Below are 26,069 nucleotides of genomic sequence, written 5' to 3' on the forward strand. Positions count from 1 at the left end.
TAATGAAAGAACATCTGATGCATAAATCTCAATGCAACGATATGAAAAACAAAAACAAAGCAACAGAAGTGTCCAAAATTACTAATAATGACATTTACTGAGAGTGAACTAGCTGAACTCCCAGACAAAGAACATCTGAGAATAATTTGCTAAGTATGTTCAAGAAAAAAAAACTGAAAAAAGACAATATGCTCCTGAATGAGAATACAAACAAAAAATGAATGAAATAAGAAAGATGGTGCAAGATATGAACAGGAACTCAATAAAGAGAATTACTGAAAAGAAAAGTCAATAATCTGAAATGTTGAAATCTTAAAAGCATAAATCAGAACTTCCTAAAAGTTTCACCAATAGAATGGAACAGTGAGACTTGACAAAGACACTCGAGGACAAATACAGTAAGATGGCATTGAGTAGAATTCTAAGATGTGTGTGGCACTCTGAAGAGAGCAAAATCTATGGGTTACAAGCATAGATGAAGAATCGTTCTAAAGGTATAGAAAATGTTTTAGAAGAATCATAACAAAATGTTGGGGAAATATGGTAATCCAGATACAGAATCATCTAGCACACCAAACAGACTAAATCACAAAGGAGTCTCCCTGTATAATACTACAATCAAAACTAAATGCACTGCTGGAAGAAAGTATATTGAAAGTTGCATGAGAGGCCAGGTGCAGTGGTGCACACCTATAATCCCACAGTTCAGAGAGGCAGAGGCAGGCAGATCTCTGTGAGCTTGAGTCCAGCCTGTTCTACAAAGCCAGTCTAGGACAGCCAAGGCTACACACAGAAGCCCTGTATTGAAAAACGAAAAACAAACAAAAGAAAACCCAAAAAGTAGCAAGAGAGAAACACTGGCCAATTGGTGGTGGATAACCAGTTGGTGTGCTCCTGGAGGTTATTTCTCCCACTCCTAGAATTCCATAGTTGTTTGTAGTTGAAGTTGAGGCCTCATATTATAATGTCACGTCTATTGGCACCATCCTTGTTGAGGGGTAGTATAGACAGCCAAGTTGGTGAGATTTTATGGTTATAGTTTCTGACATTTCTGTGAGACTCACGGCAAACTCTATGTTTCTGTAGCTCTTACAGTCTTTTGACCCTCTTCCAAAAATATGCTTTAGGCGAAGAAGTAATTTTGTAGATGTATCAGTTGGATATGGGCTCCACATCTCTGCATTTTAATTGATTGTGATGTTCTCCATCTGAGGCAAAGGGAAGTTTTTGGTTTTTTTTTTTTTTTTTTTTGATTGATGAGGGAAACACTTAATTGTGTATATAAGATATTTAGAATGTAATTAAGAGTTGTTGCAGGTTAGTAAAGTGTTAATTTTTGGTTCTGTTTCTAGATCCATGACTTCACTAGTTCTGGGTAGTTAACTAGGTTTACAGTATGAGGCATGATTTTCCTCTTCGTGAGTGAATAGTAGGTCGAATTAGAGAGCTGTTGGTTACCACCAAGGCATGCCTGCTACTACTACATGCTTAGGGTTATCCTGCAATCCTGGTTATTGTGGTTTATAGGCATTGTACCTAAGTAGGAATGTTTCTTGCTTTCCTCTTTTGGAAGTTTTCATGGTGCCTTCTGATACTATGAAATCTAGTCCTCATGGAGGAGACTTTCAGATGAGTTCCATATCAGGGTCTGCCGAGCTCTGTTTCTTAAGTACATGGGCAATATAGGGCAATGAAGGTTAAAAAAAAATAGCCTATACTGTTTCAGGAGCCTCTTGGTTAAATCTGATCAACAACTCAAATGAGGACTTCTCATGCCTGGTGTTGAGATTTTTGTTAAGGTGGTCTATGGCACTTTGAGGAATCATTATCATCCCAGATGAGAATTTTGTCATATATATATACAGTTTAAATGACACACATATATTTGCATACTGATTTACAAGTATTACAGACATTTTAGATAGATAATGGAATTCCTCATGACTTTTTTATATATCCATATTGCTATTTTACCCTTCTCTGTCCCTTTTAATGTATCTCCACCCCTCACTGAAGACTCCCTATCCTTCCTATTTTCCTATTTATTTCATTTGTACCCTACTATTCCTGTCTCTGTTGCTTCCCAACCCTTCACAATGGTCCCACTTTACTTTCCTAGATTATGCAGCTCCTCAAGATTATATACTCACATCTGAAAATTAAAGCTAGGAACCTCAGATGAACAAGAACATGTGATGCTTTTTCTTTCTGGGTATTAATTCCTTCACTCTATGACCTTTTATAGTTCCATCCATGTACACACAATTTTTTTCTCTGTGACTGAAAAGAATGCCATGGATTGTATGGATCATCTTTTCATTAGTATTTATTCATCAGTAGAAGGACATTTAGGGTCCCCCCCCCATTTCTTAGCTATTGTGAATAGAAAAGTAATAAATATGGCTACCCAGGTAACCAACTGTGTGGGAGGATGTCAAGGAATATGCTAAAGAGTAGTATATCTCTGTCATGTGGCTTATTTTTAGATTTTTGAAGATTCTTTGTTGCAGACACGAGGATAAGTCATAGAGGCACTGCTTGGCAAAGTTCCAGAGACCTCTGACTGTCCAGCGTGATCACTAAACACCTGGAGCAGCTGTTGAGGCTTTGCTTGACAAAGTTCCAAAGATCTCCGGCTGATCACCACTTCCCCTAAATAGTATGTATGGTCTAGGTGTAATGTTGTTTAGAAATCTGCTATTTCTCCTAAAACTGGTTTTTTTCTCTTTATTTCTCAGCCCTTGGGATATTCATGCTGGTAAATTTTTTTCCACAGCATATGTCTAAAAAGAGCATCTGGCCAGAGGCTTGAGGCAATGATAAAGTTTTTTTTTTCTCTGACTGTGAGCACCCAAGCAGAAGCTGCATGCAAGAAAGTTAACACCTATATACTGTTACCTGTAGAAATGTTTCTGTAGAATCTGCACTGCAGGCAATAAAACATAGACTTGAAACATCACGCTTTACAGATATTTTACAATAGAGGACACCTTGGCAGTTAGCCTAGGCTTGGATAGCACACCTGTTGGTCTGGGACTGGAAGTAGGTCAGGTTTTTTTTATTAAAGAACCTTTAGCTCAAGCTATGTTGCTATGACAATCTTGTAAACACAATGGCTTTAGCCCAGGGAAATTTATGATTAAAGTTTCCTGAGTATTGTTTAAGAAGTAATGATCCGGTTATGCTGACCATTACTTGGAAATTAATTAACTTGTGTGGTAGGTTATAGATTTTTTTTTGTATTTCCTTGCTACTCTCTTGATTTTTGATTGCCCTTGTGATTGTAAAGATGAAAAAAATCATGATGTAACCTGTAATGAAAAAAATTGAACTTCATTTCAGTAAAATACTGGAGTTGACCCATGGAGACAGTAGGACAGACAGACAGAAGCAAGACAGAGATGGAGACAGATAGAAAAATTCTCCTGGGCTTTAAGACCTTCAGCTTGTACCTCATATGTCTGAGTCTCCCAGTATTTCTTTTTCCTCCTTTCTTCAACTTCTTCTCAACAACTATTTCCTTTAGCTGGTTGTTCAACCAATGGTTGGTTTTCCTTAACTAGCTATTCACCACCTGCTCAATTCTCCCTACCACGGATCCACCTCTCTTCTCTCCTCTTTGCTGTTCCTGGAGCTGGTCTTGGGGAGTGGCAATTCTTCACACTGATTTCTAGAGAGGCTGTACTAGATTGCAATCCCACCAGCAACAGCAGGTTACCTTTTATTCACATTCCCTTTAGCGTATGTTCTTGGTTGTTTTGTTGAACTTTGGCATTATTACAGAGGTAAGGGAGAATCTAAGGTTTTATTATTCGCATTTCACTGAATGCTACTAACAGAGAACTATTTTGTTTGTTTGTTTATTTATTCATTCATTCATTTGAAATATTTCTTAATTATTTTTTCTTCTCTTGAGAATTCTCTATTCAGATCCCAGGCCCATTTTTTTTTACTGGGTTATTATTGTTTTTCCATTGGTTTTTTTGGGGGGTGGGTATTTTATATTTTCTGGATATCAGTCCTCTGTCAGATATTTAGATGTCATGGAGTCTCTCTCATTCTACTGGCTTACTCTTCACCTGGTTGGTTGCTTCTAGATCACTGATTCTTTTGCTGTATAAAAAGCTTTTGAAAATCTGTTGATGTGATGATTCTTCATTAACTGCAGTCTGGATCATCGGTCCGTCAGCGAATGTCCACTTCAGCATCAAGGTTTTTCAGTTTGCCAGTCTGATGAACAATCTGTTTTCACCCAGTTTGTTGAGATTGAATTTGTATGCTATATAATGGGTAATTTGTTTTGAATTGTCTGCTGCAGTTGTATTAATGATGTTAACTCTGAGTTATCAGGAATAAGTTCAGCAGTTTGTATATGTAATACAACTGTCTGCATATTATGAGTCAGTAATTATATTGGCAGGTTCAGAAAATCAAATAAGACCATAAGAATTGCATATAGCTTTGATTTTTGAACGAAAGCATATGGGCTTTGAATTAATTTACTTATATTTCCTGACTTATAACCTACCATCCCTAATTTATTTGCACTAGTATAAAATGCAGGGCCTTCAGAAATTGGTGTCCCTTTTACTATAGAGGGAGATAATCCAGTTAGCTCTTTTTAGGAACTTGAGTCATGTGCTTGTGGGGTATTTGCTATTAACCCCTCCCAAATAATTAATATAAGTTTTTTTTGGCCAGTCTTCATTAATTATCCATAATGAGGTAATTTTAACATTGGTATAAGGCACTATAATCTCATCTAGATCTATCTTGCTAGTTGACAAAGTCTTATTCTTTATTTCACAATCAATTCGGAAACTTTTCAATATAAAATTTTAGGTTTCTTACTGTTTATGTGCTAATGAGTTTTCATAATGTAGCCAGTAGGGTAAAGAGTAGAAGGCAAGATAACTAGAATACAGTCAAGATTGGGATGTTTAAAAAATCTATTTTATTTGGCTTATTGAAGCCTCTACCTCCCTTCCACCAACCCCTTAAGCATGGTTATGAAGGAGAATGTTAGTGGGGAAAGGGAGCTCAGCCTCCTTTACTTTTCCTGGCTATATAGGGTCAATTTTCTTCTTTTGAGGCAAAATCAATCTCTGTCAACAATAAACACAACAATCAGTGTCCTTTGAGCCACTTCCTTGAAATGTTTCTCTCTGTCTGCCACTCCAGTCTCTGGTCTCTCCAGACGGCTACATTCCTCAGGCCACTGTGGCATGCCACATTTTCTCTCCCTCTGCTCTTCTATTTATCTTCCTCAGAGTCCTGGACCATGCCTCTTTCCATGTCCCATGAGACAGGATGTTACCAGCTAGCAAAGACCATGCTTCACAGGAGACAAGTATAAGCTGTGGACAAACAAAAGCACAAAGTAAAATCTCATACTTGGTATTAAAACAAAAACATATTTACATAACATAACTGAGTTTATAAAGAAACCAAAACTTCCATTACAGCAGTCCAGATGGGTGTCCTGCAATTTTTGTTCTACCGGAGTCATCTTTCTCTGCTTGAGCTGTTAATTGTCTAGGACTGTTCAAGTTTGAATCATCTTGTAAAGTTTGAAACAAATTCCTTATATCTTGAGTAATTAACCCAATAGTAGGCCATAACCAGTTAATACTTTTCAATAATTTTTTAGTCATTAAGTGTTTATAACTAGCTAGGTATGATGGAGCATTCCTTTAATCCCAGCACTTGGGAAGCAGAGGCAGGCAGATCATTGTGAGTTCAAGGCCAGCCTGGTCTACAAAGGGAATCTAGGACAGCCAAGGCTAACACAAAGACAGACCCTCGTCTCAAAAAAAAAAAAAAAAAAAAAAAAAAGGAAAAAAGAAAAAAGTTCATAACATCTCTTCTGATTTGTACCTTTGGTGGTTAAATCTTTTGATGACTTAATTTGAATCCTATACAGTTGATAGAAGAGAATTTCTTCTCTGTATTTTTTTCAGGAGTAATCTGCAAACCCCAACTAGGTATATAATCCATTTTGTTTCATTAAAATTCTGTCTAATGTATTTGCATCAGAATTGGCCAACTAGGTATCATCCACATAATGGAAAATTTTGGATTCAGAAAATTCTTTGTGAATTATTTCTAGCGACTGTTGTACAAAATCCTGACATGGAGTTGAACTATTTAACATTTTTTGAGGAACAACTTTGCATTGGTCTCTTTTCACAGGTTGAACATTGCTATAAGTAGACACTGTAGAAAACAATATTTCCCCTATCTTGCTTTTGTAGGGGAATAATAAAGAAGCAGTCTTTTAAATACATTTTTATTGTAGAACATCCTTTTGGTAATGGAGAAGGTAAGGCAATTACAGTCCGTAATGGACCCGTGGGTTGGATCACTTTCTTTACAGCTCTTAGGTCAGTCAGCATCCTCTAACATGGTAAATAAACATACACAATAGAGTTTGCTAATCATAAGCAAGAAAAGGATCACATATTTTGCAGGAAAATGGACTTGGAAGTCATCATGTTAAACAAACTAAGTCAAAGTCAGGAAGACGTATTGCACGCCTTCCTACATATATTACATGAAAATAGGACAGGGGTATCTGGGGGAAGAAGGCAAACGATGGGGATAGAAGAAGGAAATGGTAGCAGGGAATAGGAGTTTTTGATATTTTCTTGTGGCTGAAACGATTAGAAGATGGGAAGGTAACACAAACTGTGGCATGTAGCATATAACAAGTGTTTGTCTTGATAGAGAAATATGAATAAAAACTGAGGGCAAGTCAGTAAGTTTCACAGACTTGAGAAGCCCGAAGAAGTTCAGATACTTACCATAGAGAAAGTCTTCTGGATGAGAATTACAATCATTCTGTCAATAAAGTATCACATTATTAGTCCTTGGCACATAGAATGGAATTACCAAACCAAACCAAACAACAACAACAACAAAAACAAAAAACAGAGAAAAAGAAGACAAGATCACCTTTTGAACATTAAGTTTTCAGATTAACTGCCTGAAGGACTATCAGAAGTTAGCATAAATCACTTTAAAAACAGAAAATTCACTTCTAGGCTTGCCAGATATGGTTGAAACGTGAAACGGTTCTATATAAAAGAACTAATTATAGGTAGGAATACTGAGTAAAGTTAGAGTATGAAATACTGGCTCTAACCTTCCCAAAGGACCTTGGACAAAAGCATCAAAGGTTTTCATTCCTTTCAAGAAAATTTTTAATAAAAATTTGATGAATTAGGTATTCCAGATTGAATTCATTTAAAAAAAAACCCAAAGACCATAGTATCTCTAAGTTGCCTTTCTGTAGATCCCAAACCTAAGCAGTGTGCTATTGAGTGTCCTGCATATCTTTATACAGAGAAATAAATGTCCTGGTCATAGGTATTCCAGTCCTTCTCAATATTCCAATCCCCGTAGCAGTTCATTTCTCAATTCAAACCAATAAAATAGTGTTCTAATTTATAACTTTATGTTTTTAACTTGGCTAGGGTTAATTTTGTGATTGGCTGTATGCAAACATGCTTTTAATCCTGTAATCCTGAGGGCTAGATCCGGATTGAGGTACAGATAGAACGTGTGGCTTGCTCATTCATTTGCTTAGGTAGTGCAAGCCTTCACAGCCTGGATCTAAGCCTCAGTGCATACCAATCCTACTTACAGAACCAGGTTGGCTATGGGCTCCCATGTGCATAGGACTGAACTGCATAGGAGAGAGAAATGGGTATTATTTTCTGATTAAGAAAACTTCCAATGAGATTTGGGCTATGGTCCAATTGTAGAGCCTTTAGTATAAATGAGGCCCTGGGTTCAGTTCACTGTATTACCAGAAAAGAAATTCAGTGAAATGGCTTTACATTGAGAAAAACCAAAATGGCCAGGTTTGGTGGTGCATGCCTGTAATCCCATCACACAGGGAGGAAGAGGCAGGAGTACTAGTTTTTAAGTTGTGAAACATGGGCCAGTTGCTCACCTATTAATATAAATTCAATTTTCTAATGTACAAAGTGCATACCAGGCAAGTCTGTCATAAAAATTATTGAGATTAATTTAAACAACCATCATCTATTGAGTATTTATTGAGTACATATATTTAACCTGTGAAAATCCCTTATCACTTCAGAAACTTGCTGTTAACTACTCAAATTTATGTAGATGTGATCAGGCCTACGGTTATCATGATCCCATTGAAGAAGGGATATTAGACTCTTTAGGGCTTTCCCATACCTGCTAGGTCTCAAATAATTGAGACAAGGAGCCTTTAGATTTATAAAAGCTTTAAAGCCTAATAACTGGGCAGATATCAACCCTCTAAGCTATTTTGCTAATTCCCAGCTATACACCCAAAGTTATTTGCCATGATTGTTCCTTCCTGATCTGCTTCTGTTCCTTCAGGCCAGCCCTCATGGCCACATGCTCATGGTCTATACTGCCCTATGGAGACTTCCCTCTCTTCAGCTTTCTCTTCTGCCTCTCTCTCAGCCTTATGGTCCCCATGTCCTGAAATAATGACTCATGAGACTCAAAGTATGTTTACAAATACCTAAGCCACATGGCTAGCCTCTTCTCTTCCTAGCTCATAACTTAAAATAACCCATTTATACTAATCTACATTCTGCCACATGGCTGATTACCTCTGCTCTGGTAACATATGTCTGTCTGTCCTCATATCTTCTCGTACAAATCTTGGGCACCAGGCACTATCCCAGGATCTTTTTTTCCTGCTGGATATTCCACTTTCTATTTTTTTAATTGACAGGCAATGCGTCCATAGAATGCACAAGATATTCTGTCTATAGGATTAAAAAAAAAAGCAAAAGGAAAATATAATGCTATGATGATATTTCTATTATTACCATTAAAGTGCTTGATTTTTTTATACTAATAGCTGGTAAATATTATAAAAAAGCTTTATTAATAGTCTTCTGAAGCAATGGTAAGAGTTTACAGAATCAAACATTTCAGTAATAGAATTTTGTATTCTGCATATATCAGTTACAAGACTTAAAATTTAAAATTACCTTTAAATTACAAATAATATTGATAGTTATTGACTAGCTAGATGTTTTCTTGAGAGACCTTGGAGAAACACAGTAAGTGTATCATCTTTAATACTAAAGGGTTTATTCAGTCAATGTACTTATTCAGATTAAAAAAAGTTAGAGCTCTAGGACCACTAAATGTATTTAAAATAATATTAATGGATACAGTGTGAATTATTTCAAATAACTCAAATGATGTAGTCATTCAGAAGGAAAATTCTTAGGGGTTGATTTATTGGTTTGAATAGAACAGTTTTATTCAGAAGAGTTCAGATTATCAGCATAGTATTAATGGTGTTGATGGCAGTGGCAGTGGCAGTGGCAGTGGTAGAGGTGGCAGCGGCGGCAGCAGCAGCAGCGACGGTGGTGGTGGTGGCGGCGGCAGCAGCAGGCGGTGATGTTTAGTCATATACTTCTCTTTTCCATCTACTTCCCAGTTGGATTTACATAAGCAAGAAGAGATTGAAATGAGCAAGATTGAAACAAGGTTTGATAGGATTTTCAGGCTTTTGTTCAAGTAATTAGACACATTTTTATAGTCAGGTGGTGGTGGTGCATACCTTTAATCCCAGCACTTGTGAAGCAGAGACATGTGGATCTCTGAGTTTGAGGCCAGCCTGGTCTACAGGGAGTTCCAGGACAACCAAGACTACACAGAGAAACCCTGTCTCCGAACGCTCTCCTGCCCCCAAAAACTAATTTAAAAAAACTCCTGTGCATATACACATGTACATTCATGCCATGGCATATCTGTGCATCACAGTCATTTGTAGAATTGGGTTCTCTCATTCTACTATGTGAATTCCAGAGATTGAAACTCAGGTCTATAGGCTTGGTAGCAAGTGCTTTTACCTCAGAGAGCCATCTTATTGTGAACTTCCAAACTTCTTATGTATTCTTGTCTATTTGTAAAATTGGTAGAATTAGTGTCAAATGAGTCATAACTTTAAGAGGGCTTCATAGGCCATCATCACCAAAACTTCAATTTGACATATCACACACTAAGGTTCTAATACATTTATTATTACTTATCTAATTTTTGGATTTCAGATTCCTTCCAGTAAATTACCTGATTTTTCTGTACCCACTGAATTGCGTAAGCAGGCCTGTATTTTGTATAATTTTACACAATTTGAATATATTAAATGTTCCAAAACGTCTACTTTATTACATTATTTCAGTAAATGGGAATTCCATCAGACACACTGGCCTTAGTTTCTAACTTTTTTCTTGTACATTTTTACATTTAGAAGGGCTGATTCAATCATTCACTTTTTGAGGAGTTACCGTGTTTTAGGTAGGAAGGAGGCAGAGGAAAAACCATGAACACTCTTCTTTCTCAAAAAGTGTAGTGGGAGGCCAAAGTCACACATCAACAATGCATGACAAGTGGCAAGATGGGAAGAAATACTGCGGAGGCAGAAGCAATAAGCCGCAGGAAGACCAGAAAGGCTGCTCAGAAAGGTGCTTGGACTTGTCTAAAAGGAAGAAGGAATTCCATGCAAAAGGACGATGACAGACAGACAAATACTTAAGTACTGTATAAGCAATGGCTTTATGTGGGTTTTGGAGAAGTCAGGTATGGAAGGAAGGTAGGGCCTATGTGAAATAATAAGCCTTGTTCTCAGAGTTTAGGTCTAACTTAGAAACCCATGGCAAATCACTGATGCTGTGAATAGAAAATACGTGATTATTAACAAAACAAACCAAACTCTGGGTGATCAGGGTGTTCAATGCCAAAATATTGGCTATCATTTTTCTGGTCGTTGAGAATTTATGCCCTTTCTTGTTCATTTCATTCTAGTTTAGAAGGAGTAGCAGTTATTTATATAATAGTCGACACACTCACATCCCCACAAGTGCTCTAAAAAACTGTTGAGAGTTTTACAGGCTTGATTTCCTCTTAAACTGATTTACCCAAGACAGGTACAGGGATTTTCTTTTATTGTTTCAACAAGGCCTGGGTAGCTCTGGGTAAAGAGTAGACACTAAGCTTGCTCAAAGCATGAATTAATGTGCATGTACATTTACATGATTCTTTACATTTGAAACGAAAAAATACCAGAAACTACTGAGTCTCACTTAGGCTAAAAAGAACTTGTTGCACACCTAGATACTAAATGGTTTTTCCAAGGGGAAAAAAAAAATCTCTGAAAATAATACAAGCCTGATTGTTGTTCTTAAATTATCTGTATTATCAGTAGGCCTGGCTAGTGATCAATCAAGACACTGACACTTGTTATATTTTAAAATAGCTTTAGTTAACCTAGGGCAGGGCAAACATTAATCCTCTAAACTACTTCCCATAGTGGGGCAGGCATGTGATACCTGCCCCAATCCCATGCCATCTGCTTCCAATAATGTCTATCAAGCTACCTCCCGTGTTCTTAATCTGGGCTGGATTCTCTATCCACTCCGGCCACGTGCTTCTCCTCCATCTAACTCATGGTCGCCTTCCTCTCTTCTCCTCAGGGTCTTTCTCCTACCTCCTCATGGTGGTTTTTCTTCTTCCCAGGATTCCTCTCTCCCCTCCTTGGGACCTTTAGCCACACTTATCTCATTTGCCCTGATGAGATAGGATGGCTTTTTATTAATTAGCATCAAAATACGCCAAATCATCTCCTAACACCTGATAATGGAAAAAATTGTGATACGTTTATGTGATTCGTTGTCAGGAATTATTCATGATGATAATTTTTAACATAAACATTGCTTTTCCAGCCCCCTTTGAGATAGTCTCTCTTTATAGCGAGGCTTGCCAAAGAAGCTCAGATTTCTCCTGTCACGGCCTCCTTCATGCTGGGGTTGTAGGCAAGCACCTATAAAAATGTATATTTAACATTAATTAAAAAATAATTTCTTCATATTCCTGGGAGAAATTGGAATTCTTTATACAAAACTGGATTGCCATTTTGACATCTATTTCCTTTAAACTTCTAAGCTTTTTAGAACTCTGGGCATTTGGCTACATTTTGATAATTCACATTACTATAAAATTACCTTTCCTTTCTGGACAACTTTCCATTTAGGAGAAATTTGCTTAAAGTACCTTCACATGCTGCAACAGTAGTGGACTTTACTTTTCCTAGTAGGCTAATGATCTTCGTTTTTGGTGGTTGCATATTTAATAATTTGCAGAGATAATCCTTAACAGGTTACGTTTGTTACTAGCTCTTTTCATAAAATACAACGGTAGTTTCCAAATAAGGATTTGTGATGGAGGAAGGAAAAAAACCAAAACCATATATTTTTAAAGTATCTTAAAATCTGACATGACAACACTATCACTTATTATCCCCCATGCCCTCACTGCTTATTTTTTAGTTTTAAATACTAGCGGTGGTGGCACATGCCTTTCGACCCAGCAGAAGGCGAACTCTCTTGAGTTCGAGGTCAGCCTGGTCTACAGAGCGAGTTCCAGGACAGCCAGGGGTGCACAAGAGACCCTGTCTGGAAAAACAGCCGCCACCAAAACATCTGTTTATAGGGGTAAGATCGGATACATATTTGTTTGATGTGTAAGAAACAAAGAAGTACATTGCTACCTGCAAATGTTACATTTTGAGTACCAGATGATTAAGGCTTAGCCACAAAGTTGCAAGCCAGAAAATAGCTTGTCAGCTGGTCTTTATAATAACAACAAACCCGTTAAGTAAAACGGCCACTGGGTACTATCACTACACATGGCTTTAATAGGATTCGGCTGTTGTGTACATCAAAATGAGCCTCTATCCACGTGGGATCAAGCAGGCGGTTCCTTCTCCTGGCTGACAGTCCTGCAGCGGCTGTGCTTTTACCTTCTGGTAAAGTCTGGTAAATCAGTGACATATCCTCGGCTAGCAGAGGCCTGAGCTGATGACACTGCCCGCTGAAAGCCTGCCTACCCACGGTAACCCACGCAGCTCGGGTGAACAGGCGCAGCAGGGGTCGGCCCTAGCGACTGAAAACTTCTGCTCCCCATCGTGCCCGGAGCTCGCTACACCGCCTCAGCGACATTCCCATCCGATTCGTCCCCATTCCTGACCCCCCAGGCTTCCCTCGGCTGCCTAACCTGGGCCACTCTCCGAGTTCACCGAATCACACAGGTCTATAGGGTCGGGTAAAAAACGAGCAGAGGCTAACAACACCAAGCCTCTCCCAGCCCTGTCTCAAGATGGCGACGGCGCCTGGCCCGCTTCCACCCAGCCCAAGGCCATCTCCCCTTCCCACCGGTCCCCGCGCAGCTGGCGGAGGCGAACTAGAGGAGGGCCCTTCGGAACAGCGATCGGGGCGGGGCCGGGCCCGTGGCCATCCCACGCACGCGCGGCCCGCCTCCCGGCTAGGAGCCCCCTTCTCTCCCCGGCAGGGCGGCGCGCGCGCTGCCTGTCGGGATACTCGGCCCGCCCACCCAGGCGTCTCGTCCTGCGCTGCGTTCGCGAGATCCGTGTGTCTTTCCCCCAAGATGGTGGCGCTCCTCTCCCGGTGACTACAGGAGACGACTACAGGGCCTTCGGTCTTCGCCAGCGCCTCTCCTCCCTCGCCGCGCCCGCCCGCCCGCCCGCTCGCGCACCGGGCCACGCAGAGCCGTCCACCGCTTTAGCACGCCCCTCTTCTGCCGGCCTGTGGCGGACGGGAGCGCCTCCTTCTGCTCTCCCCTGGAGTTGCTCGCCGCCCTCGCCCCCCCACCCCCACCCCCCCACTGTGGGACAGACCGCGGCAGCAGCCGGCCAAGCGCCGACTCCAAGGTTGCCCAGGCGCCCGGCCCTCCCGGCCTCGGTTTCCTTAGGAGAAGCGCGGGTCCCGCATGAGCCCCGGCGGTGGCGCCAGCGAAAGGGAACGAGGCGGTGGCGGGCGGCGGCGGCGGACGAGGGCGACCAGGACCAGCGAGGCGGCCGCAGCTGGGAGGGCCGCAGCCCAGGCGCGGGGGCGAGGAGGACAGGTCAGTGCTGCCGCGGCCCGCGGCCTGCGCGGCGCGCTCCCTCTGGGTCTGTACCTGCCCATCGTCCCCATCGGGACCTCCGGGCCGCGGTGACAGGGTACTAGGGTAGGCGCCCGGGCCCTCCCCCGCCTCCGTGAGCGAGTGCTTGGGCGCGTGGTGCGGAGGGGCCGGTGCCAGGAGTAGGCCCTGGGTGGCTGCGGCTACTGCAGCCTTAACTGTCAGTGCTGGCTGAGCGCTGGAGGAGGGAGGGTTTTGTCACCCCGCGGGTACCTGAGTGGGCCCCGGGGTGGGGCGGACGTGCTGGGGCGTCGAGATTTGGGGCCTCTTCCGAGCAGGCACCGGAGAACCGCTGGTGGCTTCTGGCTGCGAAGGGCAGGCCTTTTCCTCCAAAGGGGCGCAGTGGTGGGGGAAGACATATTTAGCTGTGTGCTTAGTGGGTTGGGGTATTGGGGGTGGATTGGGAAGGAAAGACGGAGGAAGCGGCTCATCGAGCGCAAGGATTGCGCTCTCGTTTTATTCGGTTGCTGCTTCTGGTAGGATTCAGTAGTTGAACGTGAGTTGCTGGATTCCTTAACCTGCCATGTTAAATAAATGTAAATGCAAACCTGTAAGCAGTTGGCCTCCTCCTCTTCCCCCCTCCCCCCTTTCAGTTGAGAAAATGAAAAGAACGTTTTCCCCATCTTGATGCGGAGGCTTTTTGTTGGAAGAGTCAGAATTCAATGTGCTAAATGCTTTAGCCTGAAAAATAGAAAATAGAATTTTAATAAGACCTTTCACCCTTAGAATCCTCGAAAGACAATATTGTGTAATATTTTAAAAATGACTTCGTATGAGCATGCTAAAATAAAACAGTGCAAAATCTCTTTGGGATTGTATTAAGTAACAAGTGTGCTGTTGTAAATGTAAACTAAGTATTATATGGGATGTATTATCCAAAATGATCTTCAATCGTGAAGGAGTATGTGGAACCCATGGTTTTTTGAGAAACAGCAAATTATGTCAGAATGTTTGGAGAGTGCAGTGTGTTTGAAATAAAGACGAACTGAAGTTTAAGAGATACAGCTTTTAAAAAGCTACATTATAAAAAACCCAGTAAATCATGTTGAATAAATTGGACAAGTGACATGAACAGTGTTTTCGTCACAACTCAGATTAGTGATTATTCTTACTTAAGATACCTTTTGGCAAATAATGTAAATTTAGGAGAGATAAAAAGAAAAATTTGTCTTGGTATGTATGATAGAAAGAGGTTTGGTATTAGATTCTCCACTTAAATCGAATCAGCTTATGAAATTTTTAAGGAAAGGAATACCGCATGTGTATTGCTGATAAGCCTAATGGTGACTGTAAAGCCTTAAATACTTAGCATTACAAAAAAAGCCCTGCATCCAAATCTGTAACAAAATGAGAAATTCAACAAATAATTTGCAATTAATATTTTTTAATAAGAAAAATACAGTACATAATAAAAAGAGATTACTTGTAGCTTTGTTTTCAAAATCGAATGTAAGCTCGGAAAGATTTGTGTTAATATTTACCTTGCATTGGTGTCTGGAGTAGTATACACATACTCCTTTGCACATTGCTCCAAACCTGAGGAGTTTAACTTTATAGGGTTAGAGCATTCATTTTTGTGCAGGTTTTATAGGTGGCTTTATCTCACCACTTTTTTTTTTGTTTGTTTCTGTTTCTGTTTTTGTTTTTGTTTTTTTTCCTTTTGAGAAGTGGTCTTATGATGTAGCTCTGGATGACTTGGAACTCTCCTCTTGGCTTTTTTCCCAGCGTTCTAGGATTAAAATGTGTATGTACACCACCAGGACTGGTTACTTGCCTCCCCTCTTTATGGCTTTAAATAGAAAATGTAATTTCTACCTGAGGCAAAATCTCATTCTACTTGATTAGTACTTTAAACAGCATTCATTAGGTATTTATGCCAAATGACATGTAACGGTTTAGTCAATTGTATTTCTTAAACATTTGTCAGTTTCTATCTTCCCTTAAATCATTGTGGTAATAATTTCTCTAAATTTTTATGAGCATTTTCCTTTTAATTGGCCGTAGCTAATTTTTCTGCTCAAGAGCTTTAAAATGATCTTTGGAAATGACTTTTTTTTTTTTTTAAATAGGAAAGAACTCTTAAATGGTTACTGGTATATTATCATTTATTTCTTATTTTCTTCATAAGAGTTTGGGATAAAAGAGTTTTAGATGGTTTTGACAGTTTTCTTCCTTACTGATATCCATAAAGACAATGGTGAGCCAGCCATGATGTCTCACATCTGTAAAACCAACAATTGAGAGGCTGAAGCAGGATTCTGTTAAGGTCACGGCCAGCCTAGGCTAAGGGATGAGTGAGAACTTGTCTCAAAAATATTATCAATAAGAAGTGTGATAGAATGTGTAATGGAAATAGCTTTCAGGTTTTGTTTGTTTTGAGACAGGATTTCTTTATGTATCCCTGGCTGTCCTAAAACTAGCTCTGTTGACCAGGCTGGCTTCCCAGTGGTGAGATTAAAGTCATGTCCACTACCACCCAACCTAGAAATAGCTTTGTAAATAAAGGTTGATTTTATTTTTGATGAGACATGGTTTTATCTACAAACAGGATGGGGAAGATAATCCAAGATTTGTGAGAATTAAAGACGGTGAAGTGATCTATAAACAGGATGGTGAAGGTATCACAGATTTGTGAGAATTGAAGATGGTGACATGCCTAATAGTCTTTTAACTTTACCTTAGAAGACTTGATACCCAGTTTTTCAAATGATCTTTAAGTACCTTGTATATAGTGGTCTATAGCCCATTATTTGTTCTACTACTTTTCTTTCTCATTGTGAACTCAGCCTTTAGGTGAAAGGATTTCTGTTGTTTAATCAGATTAACTCAGATTTTAGAGTTCAGATTAACTCAGATTTTAGAATATCATTCTAGATGCCTTAAGTGGTTCATCCTGCTATTTATAAAATATCAAAGACAGAGTAGTCTATAGGACCCCCCCCCCCGCCTGCCCAAAAATTATCACCCCTAGTTATGAACACTGAGCAGTCCTAATATCAAAGCTAGTTTTCTTTGTAAACTTGAATAGTGTAGGGAGGGTTTGTTTTGCTCGACTAGGGGGATTGAACCTAGGGCCTCTCACATGCTAGGAACTACTCTACCACTTCCTAGTCCTCTTTGTAATTTTGACACAAGTCGTACTAGGTTGGAAAGATTGGCCTCAGACTCACTCTAGCCCAGGCAGACCTTGAACTGGGAAGTCCCTTGCATCACCTTCCATAGTAGCTGAGATTGCAGGTCTTTGCTATTATGTTTAGGTTGTCAAGTGTTTCTGTGTTTGTCTGTCTCTTGCTGTTTATTAGTGTTTATTGTTTTTTTTCTCTTCTTTTTTTTGTTGTTGTTGAGATTTTATCATATGAAAGTTTTGCCTGCTTGTATGACAACATGTGTGTGATGCTGGTGGAGGTGAGAAGAGGATGTTGGGTCTGCTGTGTCTGATTATAGACAGTTGTTAGTTGTCATATGGGCTTTAGGAATTGAACCCAGGTCCTCAGGAAGAGCAGCAAGTGCTCTGAACTTCTAAGCCACCTCTCCAGCTTCCCTCCCCTCCCCTCCTTTGTCTCTTGTCCTTTTCCCTTTCTTTCTTTCTTTCTTTCTTTCTTTCTTTCTTTCTTTCTTTCTTTCTTTCTTTCTTGTATCAGGGTCTCTTGATAGCCTCTAAAACTATCTGTGTAGACAAAGCTGGCCTCCAACTCAAAGATCCACCTGCCTCTGCCTTCCCAATGTTAGGAATAAGACATGGGGTCTCTAAAAATAAGGACACTGTTTTCATTCGTTCACTGTTTTCATTTAGGAGGCAGGACCTCCTAAAACCTCCACCCTTGTGATTTCATCACCTCAGATTTTAGGCTTCCAGAGAAGTTTTAAGGGGATGCAAATATTGAGATCATATAGTGGAATATGCCTGAAAGAGTTACCAGTATGTTTACAAATGGTCAGCTAACATTTCTGAGGTGCCTCTAAATACTATAAACTGGCCTGGGTTGTGCGGATTAAAAAAACTAAAAAACAAGTCTATCATTTGGATAGGTTGGCCATTTATTGCACATAACACTATTTTATTTTTCAATATATTATCCTGTCATATTATGGAACTTAATGCTCTCTGTCCTTCCAGTTTTAGAGCAGTTCTGTAGACTTGCACCACAGCTGCAGTTGTAAAGACTTGCTGTTCTTTTTTTCTTATAGTTTGTTTGGTGGGGTGAGGGCGGGGAGTACAGTCCACATGTGTTCACGTCTTGCTTCCAGTCTATCCTTCAATACCCTATTAATAGTATGCATGCATGAGTGGTGTGTGTAAAATAAAATAGATTTACTCAAGTATTTGGAGAGTGATTATCATTCGAACTTCTGATAATAGAGTCATAGATATTATAAACCTAAATAATTCTTTGCCTGACATCAGCTCCTGTTTTCATTTTTTTTAACATGAGAAAATTGAAGAGTTAAATTTCAAAAAGATGTTCTTAAATTCACCTAAAGCTAGAATCTGTGGAGTCTGGCTCCTGGGTTAGGATTTTACTTTTTAAGGCAGATGTTCTATCTGTTCAAAGGAATAGTTGCACTATTTTGTAATTACCCATCCACTTTTATGGAAGTATGTATTTTCCATACTGTTAAAAAAAGATAACCTTTATAAGATGCCATAGGCTTTTATTCTTTTAAATGGAAGATGTGAAATAAAATCGTATCAAGTAGAAATACTGTTGGCTTTCTCAAAACTTCTTTTTCTAACCTGAGGGGTTTGAAGTACTTGAAGGGGCTTTAGTTTTTTCTTATTAAAGTGGCTTATTAATAAACACAAGTGCAGTTTCTTTCCATGTTTTCATTCAGTTTCAAAATAATAGTTAGTTTCTTGGTTTCTGTTGTTTATAATAAGTGAGCAAATGGATAGTAATTTTGAAAGATTATTAGTATTAGGCCTATCTACAAATGAAATACTTTTCTTCTTTTTTTTAAAATACCACTTTTTGATAGAGGTTTAAGTATACATTACTTATCTCTAGGTTTTACCTGAAGCTACAAAAGAAATAAGTGTTTCAGAGTTTCAGTGGCTCAGGAAACAAAATAGCCCAGGACTATGGAAATGGAGAAAAGAATGTATTATTTTTACTGTCAGAAGGTGTTCTCCTGACTTTTTTTTTTTAAGCCAGAATGAGCTAAAAATGAGCAGGCCATTCTTCTTTCTTGTTAATCAAATGGAAGTGATACTGCTTTTTAATAGCAGATTATGCTCCTCATATGTGATAATTCTTGAAAGTTAATTGATACTGAGTAAGGAAAGTAACTTGCCCAGTAAATTTGTAGTAGAAAGGATGATGGAACATGGCTGTTTGTTTTCTATTAACATGTTACATGTTAAGCCGCTTTAAGAAATGTTATCTGGGAATTTTTAATTTAATTTAACTTTTGTTTATTTATTTTGAGACAAAAGTCCATGTTGGCCTGGAACTGACTGGGAGGATAAACTTGAACTCCTCGTCTTCCTACCTCTCTGAGTGCTGATATTGCAGGTGTGTTTCTCCTTACCAGCTGCATTTACAATATGTGAATTTAGTTCAGGTTTGATAACTACATTTAACATGAACAATAGCTCTTAATTGTTAGTGATAGGCTATTTAGTTGCAAAGATGAATTCCTTGTAACTTGTTTTACTTGACCTGTTATAATAAGTGAATTTCAAGTGAATCAGTCATAAGAATGATGTGAAAGGACAGATTTTAGGGGCTACTTATTCTTCCAGGTCAGCCATGGCAAATCTTGAATAGTAGCCTCATTAAGAAATTGCATCTAGTTTATGGAAGAGAATCCTATGTAAATCTTTCTAAAGGTGGCATCTTTATTTGAAGTAAAAGCACAGAAGTAGAGTATAGGTCGTGAACATTTGTTATATGAACAGGGTAAAATCTCCCTTACTCATCTGTTGTCTGTCCTGTGTGGAATCTGATGTTGTTATTCTTAGCAGCTCAGTGCATTTTAGAGGTTGGTCTTCTGTACCTGTCAGCATCATTTGCACAGTGTAGCACAAATCTCATTAACTCGACAACAATTAAGACATTAAAAAAATACCTCAATTTCGGTTTTGCGTTGCTGGATGCTTCCTTCCTCGCTTCCTGTTCTCTCCCCTTCATCCTCTTCCTTTTCCTTCTGCAGATAATAGGTGTTTGTAAGTAGTGGAATGAATGAATTACTTCTTTCTAGTTTGTGCAAGTGCGGCTTAGGATATTTGTTACAGCCTCCTGAAACATGTATGTATAATAATGAGTAATCCTCTCGGCTTGAGAATTTAAGAAACAGTTCAGCAGAAGTAGGCCAGCCTGGACAATTATCAAAGGCCTTCTGAAACCTCCCTTTAACTGTTAATATACCTGTGTGGAATTTGAACAAGGCATTCTTAGGAAGGGTGGAAGTGTGTATATGTATTGTATATACGTTTTCTATATTGCTAATTCATACAAAATATGAGAAACTGAGATTGATCTCTCTTTATTGGTAAAGATGTAACAGCTTAACTATATAGACACTTATTTTGTGCTTAAAATTGTCATGTTGTAATAATTGTATTTGTTTGTTTTTTTTAATATTGTGTTCATTAAACCCAGGGCAAGTTTCCATTGTTTAACTAAATACCTATCGCTTTATAGTTTACCTTAGTTTTTTTTTGAGTTATTATTACTATCAATATTACTATGTGTTGTGTGTTGTGTGATGTGTGTTTGGGCATAAGGGTGCCAAACGATGATGTGTGTGGAGGTCAAAGGATAACTTGGTAGATTGAATTCTCTCAATTTTTAACTTTTGTCCTAGTGAGTTAACACAGCTGGCAGACTTGTATGGCAGGAACTTTACTCTACCCACAGAGCCATCTCACTATCCACACAGTTTTATGTTATTAGGATATTTTTCATAAAGTGGGAAGATTGGGTTACATAATTCTCAAAGGTTTCATGGCTTGTTTTTAGCTTGGACATTGTATGCTTAGATTTTTTTTCTTATTTAAACATGTTATATACTACTTAAAACATTTAATAAATAATATAGAAAAATCTACCTACCACCCAGGAATATAAATGATGTCAGTTTTGATTTTTTTTTTTAAACTTAGTCTCTTCCTCCAAGTCCTACTATCCTCTCCTCTTACCCATGTAACAGGTTTCTTGAGGTTCTTGAATCTCCTGTTTTGTATTTAAATATTACCCTTGGTCATAAGTGACATATCATGCTTAAGATTTCAAACATACTTGTTAGCAGTTCACGTGTTTTAGCTGTTATGTTTTTGAAATGTGTATATTGACACATTTAGATCTGTTTTGTTTTACTGTTCTGTTGTGGTATTCCACTACATGGGTATCTAAATAGTAGTATATCCCACTGCTTATGAATATTTGGATTGCTTCCTGTATTGTTCTTTTAAGTAATGGTACAAAGATCATTTTTCTACTTCTGTTCAGGATTTTGTTTAGGGAAAATTAAGGAATGAAGGTGCTAGAGAATAGGGTATATCTTTAACTTGATTAGATATGGCCACATTCTTAAGTAAATTAGATTTGCCAGCAAATACTTTTTGAGCAGTGTATGAACATTTTTGTTTCCAGCATCTTTTTACCAGTACTTGAAATAGTTAGATTTTTAATTTTCTTAAAATCTTGATATCAAATGTCATCTTATTTTGTGTTTGCCTTAATTCAGAGTGGTTTGTAAAATGGTATGAATTTTGTGTCTTTTTTCCTGCATGTTTCATTTTAACACATTTAAACTAAAAATCTTGTTCTTGTTCTCTTTCCATCTTTCTTTCCCTTTTTTTTGGGGGGCGGGACTGGTGTTTGAAATCCAGAGCCTATTGTATGCTAAGCAATTTTATATGTGTTTTATAATTCATAATGTAGTGAAAGTTTGGTTATTATATGTAAACATGTTTTTGTTTTGATCCCAAGCATGGGATGTGAAACTGCCTATAGCTTATCCACAGCCTCATGAGAAGGCAAGTGCTCAAAGCCTACACTACAGAAATAAATTTAAAAGAAAATACATTGTGTACAGGGTTCATATATTGACAATAACCTTGAGAACTGTTTTATCCAACCTTTTTGTTTTAGAGTGCACTTGAGGACTGTTTCAGAAAAATAATAAAATAAAGGTTATGTTCACTGTAGTATTCTCTGCTGGTATACAGTCTCAGTTTTCAAGATGAAAGTCATGATTTATTACCATTTTAAAAAGTAAAATTAACTTTGTCATATTGTCTGCTATTAGTTGGAGGGTTTTGCTGTGGACCCTTGATTTTGGTCCATTTAAAGAGAGGACTCTTTTTTTTTTTTTTAAATTAATATGAAAAGCTAGTAGGTTTAATATTGAGCTGAATTTTTCTCCAAATTTTTGAACTGTCATTTGTTTCTTCCATCTCCCATATGCTTCATTTTTCGATTGATTTGCTTGAGATTTTTTTTTTTTGCATTACTGATTTTATTTGTAATAACTTCATAAACAGCTTCGAAAATTGGGATTTCAAGATCTCCCCCTCCACCCTTCCCCACTTTTTAAAAAATTTCTTGGCTCTCCTTGGACCTTTATCCTTCTGTGATACTTTAAAACCAGTTAGTTTATCATGCTTTGGGAATTATACCATTTCCTTTTGTTTGTGGCTTGTTTGTTTGTTTGTTTGTTTTTGTTTTTGTTTGTCATGACAGGGTTTCTCGGTGTGTAGCCATGGCTGCCCTGGAACACTCTGTAGACCAGGCTGGCCTTGAGCTTATAGATATCTATCTGCCTACCTCTGCCTCCTGAATGCTGGTATTAGCATTTTTGAAGTTCATTCATACTGTGGAATATAATAGTACTTAATTCTTTTTTAATGCCATCTTTCTGTCAGTCATCAGCAGATAGTTAATTGGGTTGTTACGGTGTTACTGTGAATATATATGCTTAGCTTTTGTTGTGAGCATACACCATTCTCCTGATTATATATCTAGGGGTAAATCAGCTGGGACAAAAGATAACTATTTGAAATTAGAGATACTTAAATTCTTCTCAAAGTGTTTATATCTATGTATTTTTTATAAATAATTTTACCAGCAATGTATGAAGGTTCTGACTTTACTATTATTGTTGCTATTGTTGTCATGATTTCCAGACCTTTCCAATTGTCATTGTTCTCTAAAATTTTAGAAAGAATAGTTTTGTTTGTTTGTATTTTAAAGATTTATTTATTGTTACATATACAGTGTTCTGTCTGCATGTGTGTGCACCAGATCTCATAGATGGTTGTGAGCCACCATGTGGTTACTGGGAATTGAACTCAGGACCTCTGGAAGAAAATATAGTGCTCTAAACTGCTGAGCCATTTCTCCAGCTCCCTGTTCATTTGTTTTAAAAGTAGGCTTTGATAGATGAAGAGGACATGCAAGTTGCAGAGCACAGGGAAACATTTCTAGTGAAATGTCCTAAGAAACAAAATTATTGAAATAAGAATAAGAGATATCTAATATAGATAAACTACAATAACCCGTGGAGACGAATACTTTAGGATGGCATCATATATGGGCAATGTCTGGATGACTGGTTGTTACTATATGACAAAGACTTAACTAAACTTGTTTTAAAAAGTTTGAAATTTGCATTATTGTCATTGAGAAAGCATAGGGATTTTTTTTTTTTAAATATGAGAGATACGATCAGATTCTAATTTCTAGGAGGATAATTCTGTTAAAATATGTAAGAAAGAAACTAGTTAAAGTAACAAAGCTCTGTATCACAACAATCCTAGTAACCTTCTGGGCAGAGAAGCAATGGACTCTTTCTTTAAAGATGAAATATAAAAAGTAATTTTAAAGCTAAAATGTCCAGGCCTGACTATGAGCTAGAGTTGGTTACAATGAAATAAATGTACATAGAAAGTCTATCAAATCAGATTTAGGTTTGAATCTTAGCCTTTCATTTCCATACTACCTAAAGCAAGCCACGCAAATTTTATCTTCTATGAGCTATTTTATTCTATAAAAAGTTTTAAGCATTATTCTATAAAAAGCATTTAGCATTGGGAGTACAAAAATAAATGATGTACTCTCTTAGTGTTTTGTCTAGTCTGGAAAAAGAGGCTCTACTAGCAGGCTTTGGTTGCGTAGTCTTAACATACAGTGATGGAGAGATTAAGTTTGTTCTGAAAGCAAGTAAAGGCCACCAAAAGAATTATTAGGGATAGTGTTACATTGTGGGAGGATTCATGAGGTAGAATGGTAACAGTGAGTGAGCAATATATTATAGTTGGAAGGAGAGATCCTACAATACTACTTTTCTGATTTGAGTTATGGGACTGAGAATCCTACTATTCTGTCACAGGATTTACTTAGTATATGATAAATCTTATCTTTTGTGGAGACGTTTTCCCAGATATTTTTAGGATTCTATTATAATAGTATCACTGTATATCTCCTTCGTAGCATTTATCATTGAATTGTAATTATATAATTTATTGTGTTTTAAAAAAAATTGTCATCATCTCCCCCACAGCTGTTTTTAGCTACCAGTATACACTCAAAATCTAATTGACATGTTTTGAATAAAGAATTTGAAGACTTGGAAGTAGTAGTTAGCGTAAATAGAACTATGGGAAGAAGAAAACAGCATGAGAGTTTTCTCTCCCTTAGGACAATGAGATTGGTAATATACCAATATATAGAGTAGAATGTTTTTGGTGTGTGTGTGTGTGTGTGTGTGTGTGTGTGTGTGTGTGTGTGTGTGTGTGTGTTTTGGGGGTGATACTTAAGGTTAAAATTTTTAAAATTTTAGATGCTGAGATACTCAAATAGTGTTATACCTTTGATATTTTGTAGTTGGAAGTTATAAAGGCAAAGATAAGTGCTTAAAATAGGTGTGGTTATGATATTAAATACAGTGGTAAAATCTATGAATCACTTGGAGTGTGGAATGCACTGAATCAGAATCACTGCAGCAAAGCCTATATATTTGTTGGTTTGTTCTCTTTTTTAGACAGGTTTTTGTTTAATTTAGGCTTGTCTAGAACTCACTACACACACACAGCCACACCTGTCTTTAAATTTCTGGTCCTCTCACCTTTACCTCCCCAGTGCTGACATAGATGTACTTCACCATACCTACCTAGTAGTTATATTTTAATAGATTTCCTCAAGTGATTTTGTTGTAAAGCTTGAAACTCAGCTCTCAAAACTCTTAACGTTTTGTTGGTTTTATATAAAATACTTATTGCAAGGCTGAGTGTGGTGGTGCACACCTTTGGTCTCACCACTCAGGAGACAGGATCAGACAGTCTCTATGAACTCAAGGCTAGCCTAGACTACATAGCAAGTTCCTGGCCAGCCAAGGCTATGTAGTGAGACCATCTCAAATCAGTCAATCTATTAATTCATTAAGCCATTTATCTGTCCGTCAATCTGTCCATCCATCCGTCCATCCATTGTCCATCCATCCTCCTATCTTACCTTCATAAATAATTTTGTTCCTTCAGCCTGTAGGATAATGGTTAGTTCTTTGTCCTTGGGATTCTCATTATGATGAAGCAAGATTAAAAGATTTTTAAAGACGGGAAAATAATCTGATAGGTTATAAATGAACTGTGAACTAAAAATTTAAAAATCAGCCAAGGGGGCAGACGCAGCCTGATCTCTGTGAGTCCAAGGCCAGCCTGGTTTATAAAGCAAGTCCAGGACAGCCAAGGCTACACAGAGAAACTGTCTCCAAAAACAAGAAAGAAAGACAGACAGACAGAAAGAAAATCACTGCAAAGCTTGTTGTAGTTGTTGATTTGTGAAGAGTTGTGATAGACATAGACTGGTTTTCATAAGCAATACCGCATTGTAATAGGGCCCTGTTATGTGCTGTTTTTATTCTTTTAGTACATTTTCTCTAATTCAACAATTTTAACACTTGAGAGAGTGAAATTAAAGGTCTTAGCAATGGTTGCAACTCTAGGAGATAGTATATAAATATCTATGGTTTTATACAACAGAAGTTTTGCATATTAAGTTTAGCTGCAAGAATTACTATAGATGACTGAAGGGTTTTGAAGTAGGTGAACAATTTTTATGTATTTT

General features: G+C 38.1%; 1 protein-coding gene and 1 long non-coding RNA gene across 27 annotated transcripts in view; one reads left to right on the forward strand and one right to left on the reverse strand.

The window, feature by feature from the left end:
* Positions 1–4,931: 4,931 nt before the first annotated feature.
* Positions 4,932–26,069, reverse strand: part of LOC311588006 — a 119,995-nt gene continuing 98,857 nt past the window's right edge. For 16 of the 21 annotated variants that reach the window (XR_014776034.1, XR_014776035.1, XR_014776036.1 and 13 more), the window contains 4 exons: positions 20,071–20,148; positions 14,215–14,682; positions 6,804–6,840; positions 4,932–5,357 (listed from right to left, as the gene is read on the reverse strand). This is a non-coding gene — a long non-coding RNA (uncharacterized lncRNA). Of the gene's footprint in view, positions 5,358–6,803; positions 6,841–8,618; positions 8,778–14,214; positions 14,683–20,070; positions 20,149–26,069 lie in introns of all 21 variants that reach the window. The other 5 variants (XR_014776048.1, XR_014776051.1, XR_014776046.1 and 2 more) reach the window with 3 other exon arrangements.
* Positions 13,804–26,069, forward strand: part of UBE3A (ubiquitin protein ligase E3A) — a 72,650-nt gene continuing 60,384 nt past the window's right edge. For 2 of the 6 annotated variants that reach the window (XM_084765314.1, XM_084765317.1), the window contains exon 1: positions 13,807–13,944. The gene's annotated coding sequence lies outside the window, so the exon portion shown is untranslated. Of the gene's footprint in view, positions 13,945–19,428; positions 19,515–26,069 lie in introns of all 6 variants that reach the window. The other 4 variants (XM_084765315.1, XM_084765316.1, XM_084765319.1 and 1 more) reach the window with 4 other exon arrangements.

Source organism: Acomys minous, assembly GCF_964271855.1.
Source record: "Acomys minous genome assembly, chromosome: 2".
Taxonomy (NCBI): domain Eukaryota; kingdom Metazoa; phylum Chordata; class Mammalia; order Rodentia; family Muridae; genus Acomys; species Acomys minous.